This window comes from Mus pahari, chromosome 22 (genome assembly GCF_900095145.1).
Source record: "Mus pahari chromosome 22, PAHARI_EIJ_v1.1, whole genome shotgun sequence".
Classification (NCBI taxonomy): domain Eukaryota; kingdom Metazoa; phylum Chordata; class Mammalia; order Rodentia; family Muridae; genus Mus; species Mus pahari.
Window position 1 is genome coordinate 36012178 of NC_034611.1, and position 11233 is coordinate 36023410.

The following is an 11233-nucleotide window of genomic DNA, read 5'->3' on the forward strand; positions in this document are numbered from 1 at the left end:
TGCAGTAAATGACTGGATTGATATGTAAAATAAAGGACTGAACCTCTGTTCTGCAGGAGAGGAGCTATCCACAGAAATTTTTAGGATAAAAAGAGAGAACTGCTTAGAGAACACACACACAGACACACACACAGACACACACACACACACACACACACACACAGAGAGAGAGAGAGACATGCAAGCAGGACATGGATAGAGAGATCTCTTAGAATAGCAAACAAGCAGAATACAGAGTCATCTCTAGAGAGAAAGCAGACCATAGAGAGAAGCCGACTGGGGAAGTTGTATCAAACAGAACACAGGTTGTCTGCTTGGGAACACGACTTTCAGTTGATCTTTTCGCTACTCTCAGATGCCCTTACTCTCAGAACCCTTCTCCATTCCTAGGCTGGTCCTTCGCATGCATAGCCATGGACCATTGGTGGCAGCTGGTGCTAGGACTTCATCATAGCTCTGGGTGGTAAGGCTGGCCACTCAAAACAGGCTCTAGTTCCATCTCTCTTTATAATTCTCAAGCTGCTCATCTTATTTTCCTTTTGCATCTGTCCACCACATATTTGCATACCGTGTTGGCTCCTGCTGAAGACTGGTCCCATGGCTGTTGGGCCCTTGTGTGACATCCTCCAGGCAGGTGATATCTAAGGCCTGCCTGTTGCCTATGCACTGGAGGGCAGGTGTGCAGGTAGCATGGTAGTCCACAGATCTCTCTCTGCCTTCTTCCTCAGCACCATGCTGGATGGTGGTAGGTAGAGCCCTGAGTGTTTATAGCCCATCTGTGCCATGAAGTCGAGGGTAGGTCTGAAAGAACTTTAGGGGCAAAAATGGAGAAGAGCCTGAGGAAATGGAGGTCCAGTGACAGGCCCAAATTGGGATCCAGATCAAGGAGACTTGACACTATTTCTAATGCTTTGGGGTGCTCACAGAATGAGGTCTATCAAGACTGCCCTCTGAAAGAACCAACAACAACTGAAAGAGTCAGATGCAGATATTTGCGCCCAACCGATGGACAGAAGCTGCTGACCCCTGTGGTTGAATTAGGGAAAGGCTGGAAGAAGCTGAGGAAGAGGGCAACCCTATTGGAAGACCAGCAGTCTCAATTAACCTGGACCCCCATGGAATCTCTCAGACACTGAGTCACCAACCAGGAAGTATACATCAGCTGATATGAGGCCCCTGATACATATACAGCAGAGGACTGCCAGGTCTGGACTCAGTCAGAGAAGATGCACCTAACCCTCAAGAGACTTGTGGACTCAAGGAGTAGGGAGTCCTGGTGGGGTAGGGGTTGGGGATGGGGTTGGGGGAGGAGGTATGGGATGTGGAACAGTCAGAGGGTGGACAGCGAGGGGAATAAAGTCTAGAATGTAAAAACAGTTTAAAGAATAAGAAAAAAAAGAATGTGAAAATGTATCAGTGTAAGTAAATTGTATATTTTATATACACATATACATCATACACACACGCACACACACACACACACACACACACACACACACACACACACCCCACATGACTGTATTGATAAATAATCACTACTTTTAATAAAGGAAATTTTAATTAAAAATTCAAGAATATATTTACTTCTAAATGTGCTTTTTGGTCATTTTACATGGAAGCAGTAACTAGTAACCAAAGTTTATTAATTTGGCTCCCTATGGAGTATTGCATATAACAGTTTTGTAAATAAAAGCTTTGACAAATGAATGCTATTTGCTTTGTGCTCTACTTTAGGGAGGCTGACTAAAGGAAGAAATAAACAAAGCCTAAACTGCTACATAAAGGTGTGATCTGGGGTAGGCACAGGAACTGATACTGCCTACTTCCTGCCTGGTCAGTTCATTCTTAGGGGCTTTCTCAGCAGGCAACATTCATCAACTGAAACCACCCTTCAGTGTTTAGATGGAATAAATGGTGGTTTGTGGTCCTCCATCATTCTATATCCCCCATACACCTACATAAGTGTTAGCTAAAAAGTCTGCAGTCAGTGAAGATTACTATACAACATGTAATTCATCTTTCAGCCAGTTCTCACTTCCTGTCCTGTTATTTGCTATGCTCTATTTTGATCCCTTTGGAACCAATCTTTTTATTTTCTCTCCATGTGTAGTGACTCATATATATTTGCATTTAAGCAATTTGGGTAATACTTCATAATAAGCCAAATTAAAGTACAGAGGAAAACCACATTGTCAGCCTTAATTCTTTTCTTCCTTATACGTTTTTCCCCAGAAAATTGTGGTCAAGAAGAAGTTATGACATCTGAAGGGAATCTTTACTGTACCATGACCAAAAAAGGACGGGAAGAAATTGGGGCAAGGAATAAAACTCAGAGGGCACAGGAGGACATGGTATGTGGGATCCATTTAGAGATGTTATCCAACGTCTTCATGAGGCCCCTGTTCTGCCCCTGCAAATGAGAGTGCACAGCGACTGAGAAACAAGGCAGAATAGAGAAGACTTCTAGCACACCGCAGTCCTAGGCTCTTAGACCCCGTTGACTTTTCTTTGGGGTTAATCAATTACCTTATTATTGATGAAGATAGAAGAGAAGCCCAAAACTGTGAATCTAATGAAAAAAAAAAAAAAAAAAAAAACAGTTGTTAGTTTCCCTCCACAAGGGAAAAGAGGTATGCTAAAAATGTAAATATTTCCAGCTTAGTCTCTCCCTATACTCATTTTCAGCTCTCCATAATAGGAGAAAGTTGGGAAAGTTCTTGGCTGCTCAAGGTTTCAGTGAGAAATTTAGCACCCAGATGAGGGTATTAGTATCACGTTTTGCATTTCGTTTTGTAACAATTTAGGCAGCCACGTTAACAGAGGATGGTCAGGGTCTACCTCTATGTACCCTGTCTGTAATAACCCAGGTATTTGAGCACATAGCTTTTTGAACATGGGTTCAAAAATAGAGTCCCTGAATATTAATGTGATGACAAATTCAATCTATCTATGCATTTTCCATTATGAATGTACTTTTTATATTATTTTATTATTTTTTTTTGAGAATTTCAATGCATTTTGATCATACTCCCTTCTCATTCCCCAACTTCTCCTACATTAACCCTACGTCACTACCCACTACCTAATTCCATCTTCCTCCTTCTCTCTTGCCCTCTTCTCCTCTTTCTCTTCCTCCTCATTCTCCTTTCTTCTTCTCCCTCTCCTCCTCCTTCTATTCCTCTCCCTCCTCTTCTTCCTCCTTCTCTTCTGCTTCTTTAACTATATCAAGTCTAGTTTGTATTGCCCAACTACTCTTGGCTGTGAGGCCTATCCTAGAACATGGTCACAGTGGGTACTATCCCTTTCTCAAAAGCTATCAAGGGCCAGTAGCCTTCCCATTTGTGGTGGGACTTTGTGTCCATCCCTGCCACCCAGGCTGAACATTTGTCTGGCTTGAGTTTGTGCAGGAATTGTGTATGCTGTCATAATGTAAGTGCAGGTTGTCCAGAAAATGGTGTTTTCCTGAAGTCATCTGGAAATGCTGGTTTTTACAATCTTCTTGCCTTCTTTCCTTAAATATCCCTGAAAGAAAACAATTTTCTCTGACAAAGTTTTAGAAATCCGCTGATATGTGGATGTATCAATAAGCCATTAAGAGCCATTTTAATCCTGTTTATTTAGGAGAATAGTAGTAAGTTCTCCCATAGGGCTTATGACTATCTAGCAACAGAGTAAATTTTGACTATTTCTGGATGTATTTAAAAAAAAAAAAAGGAAATTGAGAGTATACATTATTATACTAATATCATTGTGATTTAATTTATAACAAGCATTTTGATATTAGCACTTTATTCTAGGTACAATAAAGCAAGATTCAATGTACCCATGGAAAAAACAAAGATCATACACAGAATAAAAGCAAGAAATTCATAGTAGACACTGTTTTCTCAGTTTCCAATACCTTGCTGACTTTAATACATGTTCAGTGAAACCTTACCGTATGTTATAAGCTGTGCTCCATTCTAAGGCTGGCAAAAGATAAAGCACACATTCTAACTTTTGAGCCTGTAGACTAATAGATGCTTAGAGAACTGCTTTATTTATTGCTCAAAAATTGCACACTTCACAAGTTATCGTTTGTTAGTTTTACAAGCTATTGAGCAGGTGAAGGCAGCAGAGCTTGTGCTTTAAAGAAAATGAAAGGCTGCCTTTTCACTTTATTCTTTGTACTTAGCAGCAACATAAAAAGGATGTATAAAGTCTTTACAAAGCCTACTGTCTTAGTTCGCTGTACAAAGAATTGGTGGCCAGGATTAGTCAGTGATGGAATCCCATCTTGGAATCCATGTGCACATTAGCACATGTGAATGTGTGCAACATGTGCTCAAGTTAACCATTATTATATTTGTATCACTGTTATTGTCAATTAACACACACTATGTAAATTGAAACAGTATTATCTTATAGTCCTAGATGTTTGGAATATTTAGAGCAATGTTAAGAGAACTCTTTCTGGAAGCTCTTGGAAAAAAAAAATTTCCTTGAGGTTTTTAACTTCCCAAGGAAGAGTACATGTCATGTATCACCTTTACTTCATCTCCGAAGTCACATGTGGGGTGGTCTTCCCAGCCCTGTCTCATTTTGCTTCTATTAATTACCAGGATGTCTTGCTTGACTCTTACTTGCCCCTCTTCCTCATGAGGCCATTTGTGACTATGGTGTGGCACTTTGAATAGCTCAGCAAATCTAATCCTCAACTGAAATGGACATGCACACGTGTCTTCTGATGTGTAAGATTTTCTTAGACCTTGCAGATTAAGATACAGATAGCTTAGGGTAGTGTAGGTTTGTCTACTGCACCATTTATGCTATCATGTCCCCCTGTCTGAATCCATATGTTGACTGCAGAAAGTTCGTTTTAGTTTAGGGCATTTACCATGCCAAAAAAAAAAAAAAAAATCAGAAATTTAAAACTTCCTGATTTATCTGGTACCAAATGGGCTCCTACCAACTGGCGGCCATTTTCCTACCAACAGGTGAAGAAATTCTGGGTTGATGTTAGCTCTGAGTGATCACACTGTGCATGACCAGGGAAGGAGATCTTGCTTTTCAGATTCTCATTTTCTTGCCTGTTTCACCTTCAGGATCAAAGGAAGTAGATTGCATGAAGAACTTGAGATTTCCAAAACATTATTCAGTCCATGTCACCTGTAGAAGATTGTGTGTTTTACCTCACTGGTGTATGACAAGTAAGTGTTAGGCACCTTCCTTTTATGAATGAACAAATACGCAGAAGTGATATTTGAACTACCATAGACTCTACTTCATTATCATATAGAATTTATGTTTTCATAAATTTATGTAACTTTTGAGCTTCTTTGGACTGTAGGCCATGTATTGAAAGGCTTATATCCTAATCTCTACATATAAGAGAAAAATACGGGATATTAGTTTATCAGGGTTTGGGTTGCCACAGTTAAATTTTTTTCTTGTTATATCCATTCACCTGGGAAATTTATGATTTCATTTGTTAAGCAAACAAGCAATATTTCATTATGCAAATGTACCACACATTCATTATCGGTTCATCCGTTGATGGGCATCTAGGCTGTTACTGATTTCTGGCTATTATGAGTGGAACAGCAATGAACATGAATAAGTATCTCCGTACTAGGATGAAAATTCCCTTGGGTGATATAGCTATACCTTGAGATTTACCCAGCTTCCCGAGGAACCCCCAGACTGATTTCCATAGCAACTGTGCAAGTTTGCATTCTCACCAGCAAGTCAATAGTAAAATACGAAGAGGCACTTCCAAAGTATTTTGCCTCTTACAATTGTATTTGAAATCATAGAAGCAAACAATTCAAAATATTTTCTCACAGCATTTTTAATCTAGCCTCTTAACAACAATATGGCAATCTGAATAATAAATGCTCGTGGCATGAATAAGTAGAATAATGGATGGAAAGTTCTTGTTTATTTGGCTTTGATGGTGAATAAAACAGGCTGGAGCTCAGTGGGAACACAGGCTGGACAAGGCTGTTCTTTCAGAACTCTGACTCTTGATGTTGTCTTCTGTGAAACTGTAACAAGAAGTCTCCAGAAGAACAGGAGGAAGTAAGTGTTGCTTTTAATTTGTGTCTTAAACTGTAAGCAATGATACTACTTAGGAGCAAATTCATCTTCCTTTTTCTTCTATTGTTCCTGAGTCAAAATGTAGTTGGTTGATAAAAAAAATTGAGCATATAACTTTGTTTTAAAATGAAAAAACACAAGATACATTAATGCTGAAATTGAATATTCTTGAAGACAGTGCTATCTTACTTCAGAGTTTCATTTTCACTACGGATTAGTACTAGAGAGTTGATAGATTAAATTGGAATTTCTTTTTTTAATCTCTTCTCAGTAGCAGAAAAAAATATGCTTGAAATTCCCAGTTGAGAAAAAGCATGCATTCACTCTACTTTTTACTTGCCTAGAAAAGTTGTTAAGGTGATATTGCTTAGCAAATGTTCTATTGCTGGATTAGCTGCAGCATTACAGAAACACTGTAGAGTATAATTGAAAAGTATATGTACCAAGGCCGTCATCGATGCGTCGCTTTATAGATGTTTCTGCTGAAGTCCTTTAAACATGCTTTGAACATCAGCATACAAATGGTTACAGTAGCACATGGAAATGTGACAACTACTCCCACATACTCTGAGGGAGTTGTATTTATCTTGGAATATCATTAAGTAATAACTCCTTAAACATTCATCTAGCCTATGAATTTAAGTCTAATTATAATTTAAGACATATAGGTCAATAAATTATGAGAGTAAGTACCTGTTTCTCAATTTGCAACTAAAATGGAAGAAACATATAATCTTAAAATTCTTCTCATTTTAATGTCATTAGTGTTTTCATTAAGTACTTACTTTTAGCCAAATAAAATTTAACTTTATTAGTAATAATATGTCTGCATATTCCAGACTTTCTTATTACTAATTTCCATAGGAATCTTTACAGGAAAAAAATTATTTAAAAAAAATATCTTGGTGTCAAGATGAAGCTTAATATCTCCCTGCCATTGGCTGATAGAAACTCATTGAAGTGGATGACGAATGAAAGTTTCATACGGTCTATGAGAAGTTCATGGTCACCTGTGTAGCTGTTAATTCTCTTGGTGAATAGGGGGAGGGTTATGTGGTCCAGACCAGCCGGGGGAATGACAAACAAGGTTTTCCCATGAAGCAAGGCATTTTGACCCATGGCAGAGTGCTCCTGCTCTTGAGTCAGGGGCATTCTACTGGAGAGAGGAAGCGCAAGTCTGTTCGCGGATGCATTGTAGATGCCAATCTAAGTGTTCTCAACTTGGTTATTGTAAAGAAAGGCGAGAAGGATATTCCTGGACTGACAGATACTACTGGGCCTTGTCAGTTGGGACCTAAAAGAGCTAGTAGAATCCACAAGCTTTTTCATCTCTCCGAAGATGATGTCCACCAATATGTTGTCAGAAAGCCATTAAACAAATTAAGAAGCCCGGGACCAAAGCACTCAAGATTCAGCGTCTTGTTACTCCATATGCCCTGCAACACAAATGCTTATGTATTGCTCTGAAGAAATAGCACACTAAGAAAAACAAGGAGGGGGCTGCAGAATACTCTAAACTTTTTGCCAAGAGAATGAAGAAACAGAGTGCCAAGAGACATAGGCAGTCCTTTCTGAGAGCCTCTACTGCTAAGTCTGAGGCTAGTCAAAGACTTTAAGAGTAACAAATAAATAACCATACCTTGAAAAAATTAAAAATAAACTCTGGATAGTCCATCCTTTCATCTTAGCTCTAAATTTTGTCTCTGTACCTTTATCCTTTCATGAGTATTTTGTTACTTACTCTAAGGAGGAATGAAGTATCCACATGATGGTCATCCTTCTTGGTTTTCTTGTATCCATCCCATCATCAGCCACCAAACCTAGATACTAATGCACATGCCAGCAAGATTCTGCTGAAGGGACCCTGATATAGCGGCCTCTTATGAGGCTATGCCAGAGCCTGGCAAACACCGAAGTGGATGCTCACAGCCAGCTATTGGGTGGAACACAGGGTCCCCAATGGAGCAGCTAGAGAAAGTACCCAAGGAGCTGTAGGGGGATGCAACCCTGCAGGTGGAACAACAATATGAACTAACCAGTACCCCCTGAGCTCGTGTCTCTAGCTGCATATGTAGCAGAAGATGGCCTANTCGGCCATCANTGGGAAGAGAGGCCCCTTGGTCTTGCAAACTTTATATGACCCAGCACAAGGGGACACCTGGGCCAAGTAGTGGGAGTGGGTGGGTAGGGGAGCAGGGGTGGGGGTGGGGTATAGGGAACTTTCGGGATAGCATTTGAAATGTAAATAAAGAAAATAATAAATAAATAAATAAATATCTTGATCTTTCCCAAACACTAGGAGATATTTAGATAATTACAGAGACATTAAAAGCTATCAGTTTTAAAGATAGTAAGTTTATTTAATCATCAAATTTTAATGAGTTCTGGTATCAAATAATAAGCAACTTGTCTGGTCGGTCTGAAGACTGACCAAACTTTCCACAGTGTGTTTAAGTGTCTAGGCTTTTGTCAGATCTAAAGTACAGATGTTTTTTTCTACCTTACTTTTTCATCAACAAACTATAAATTCTACTTTTGAGGCACATGGCAGAATGACTAAGAACTCAGTTGTGACAGGAAAAAATCCCTGGTAGAATATTAGTTGTCTTTCAGGGCACTCTGTGAAGTCAAGCACAGCAAAGTTCATAAACCTATTTATCTGTTAATGGGCACAATAAAGCATACCTTTTGGGATTACTATATACATTAAATGAAAAAAATGTGCAGAAATAGCAGGTCATGCATTAAATTCTTTTGACTAAGATCATCTTCATGGCTCATAGCTTGTCAGAAAGAACTAGAAACAGCAAGATTAAAAAAAAAAAAAGGTCCAATTCAAACATGTACCTCAGTTTAGAAAAAATGGAATCTGAAATTGTATTTTTAACTGGGACATTATTTTCTTACTTCTAGCAGTTCTCACAAACTTTCTTTTTTTCCAAAGTAGAATAATAGGTTTTCCCATATTTCAGCCACAAAAGACCACTTATCTTAACGAGAAAGGCAAGCGAGTACATTTCTGTTACTTTTTCTAGCTATTGAATATTTTACATAATTTAATTTTACCTTTGATTTTCAAAAGAATCCATTGGTTCTTTGTTTCTTTTCTACAGATTCCTTTGCAGTAGCACACAATGATCCCTCCTCGGCGGTCTCTTCCTTAGTTATGAACCTAATTGTATACTGAATGTGCTAGCCACAACTTGGCAAAGTCTCACGCCTAACGATTTTGAGCTAAGGAGACTCTCCCTAACTATTACCATGGGAAATCTCAATTTAGACACACACACACACACACACACACACACACACACACACACACACACAATTTGCTTCACATCTTCATGCAAGCCTCTGCTCCTCAGTAACAAAGATTTAGAATGTAGTGTAAGAACATAGTCTCAAAAGTAAATATATGTCTGAAACTTAGTTATTTTATACCAGTGACATTTTTCTTAGTTACAGTGTATTGCAAACATTTACTCTGATACTTTGTTGCTAAAATTATTTATTGCTTGTACCTCTTTAAAACTCATTCCATTAATTTCCTTTGTTAAATATCCCAGATTAGTCCCTAGCAGTCATGCATGAAGGATATTTAGGTTCACATGTCCTCCATATTAAACATATGCGCATGCTGGGAAGGTTGCTGCTATATCCGTCACTTACGTGATCATTCAGGTAATGTGTTGAATTGAATTTTGCGTTCTCCTATGAGTCATTTTTATTTCTAAATAGTAAAATCTCAGTCATGGAAGGGAATGTAACCATTACTTCATTCCACCTACTGGATGAGAGCGTTTGTAAAAAAAAAAAAAAAAAAAGGAAAAAACTTGCAATAAACAGAGACAATGAAAGAATAAAATCAACAAACATAAATAAAGAAATGAAAGCAGCAAGAGCCAGGCAGTCGTGGCACACACCTTTAATCCCAGCACTAGGGAGGCAGAGGCAGGCAGATTTCGGAGTTCGAGGCCAGCCTGGTCTACAAAGTGAGAGTTCCAGGACAGCCAGGGCTATACAGAGAAACCCTGTCTCGAACCCCCCTCTACCCCCCCCAAAAGAAATTGTGAAAGAAGAAACTAAGAAATGTAAAACTGTGATAAGAATTGTGGTGAGAGAAAGGAATATTATAGTGATCTTTATAAATGTTTATGTAATGATATGTACCATCTCTCTCTATATATATGTATCATCTACACATCCATCTATCTACCTATCTAATATTTATATGAGTATAATTTTATATTGGCATGTAAGTATATTATAATGCATTTAGAGGAGCAGTAAAAATTAAATGTAATAGTTATAGAAGAAAAATAAAAAATACAAACACAGTATACCTGTAACAGTGACCTGACCAAAGACAACAATGGTTTTAAAAAGTTGCTACTGAAGTCTGTTGAGTTTAGATAATGTTCCACGTGTCTAGAAGAATTAGAATACTGTTGAGAACTTTTAAGTGATATTTCATTATCTGGGAATTCACTAACTTTGGAGTGATTAAGACAGCGGTAATAAATGAAGCCAAAGAAGTAGATGTAGCCTTTAAAAATCATTTATAATTTCAATAGCAATTTTGCTTTCCAATCCTCAGTTTTTGTGTTATGTATTGTATGTATTGAAATGTTTGCCCACATGGGTTGGTGTGAATCACATCACCATAAATTTGAAGAGGATCCATGTACCCTCCAATGGCATTCCCTAATCCACTGCTGCATAGCTCAACTACCATAATGTCGTCAAGGAACTGCACTAAGATATTGAATACTGTTTTGCAACTTGTATCCCAAATATTTTCTGCTATATTTACATTTTAGATGTCAATGTGCTGTCTGAATAGTATCTTTCCATCATCTCTAATAAATTGAATGATTTAGTGTACAGGTTGTTGGACTTTTCTATTGTGACAAATACCTCAGAGAAACAATCTGAAAGAAAGATTTATTTGACTCACAGTTTGAGATGCTTTGTCCATATTTACTTAAATAACTTGAGCCTAAGACAGGGCAGAGGATCACAGCTGCGCAGAGCATGTGACAGAGAAGACAGCGTGTGGAGCATGTGACAGAGAAGACAGCTGCGTGGGGCATGTGACAGAGAAGACAGCTGCGTGGGGCATGTGACAGAGAAGACAGCTGCGTGGGGCATGTGA

General features: G+C 38.5%; 1 pseudogene; it reads left to right on the forward strand.

Annotated features, from left to right (window-relative positions):
- Positions 1–6991: 6991 nt before the first annotated feature.
- On the forward strand, positions 6992–7694 carry LOC110338716 (annotated as a pseudogene).
- Positions 7695–11233: the final 3539 nt, after the last annotated feature.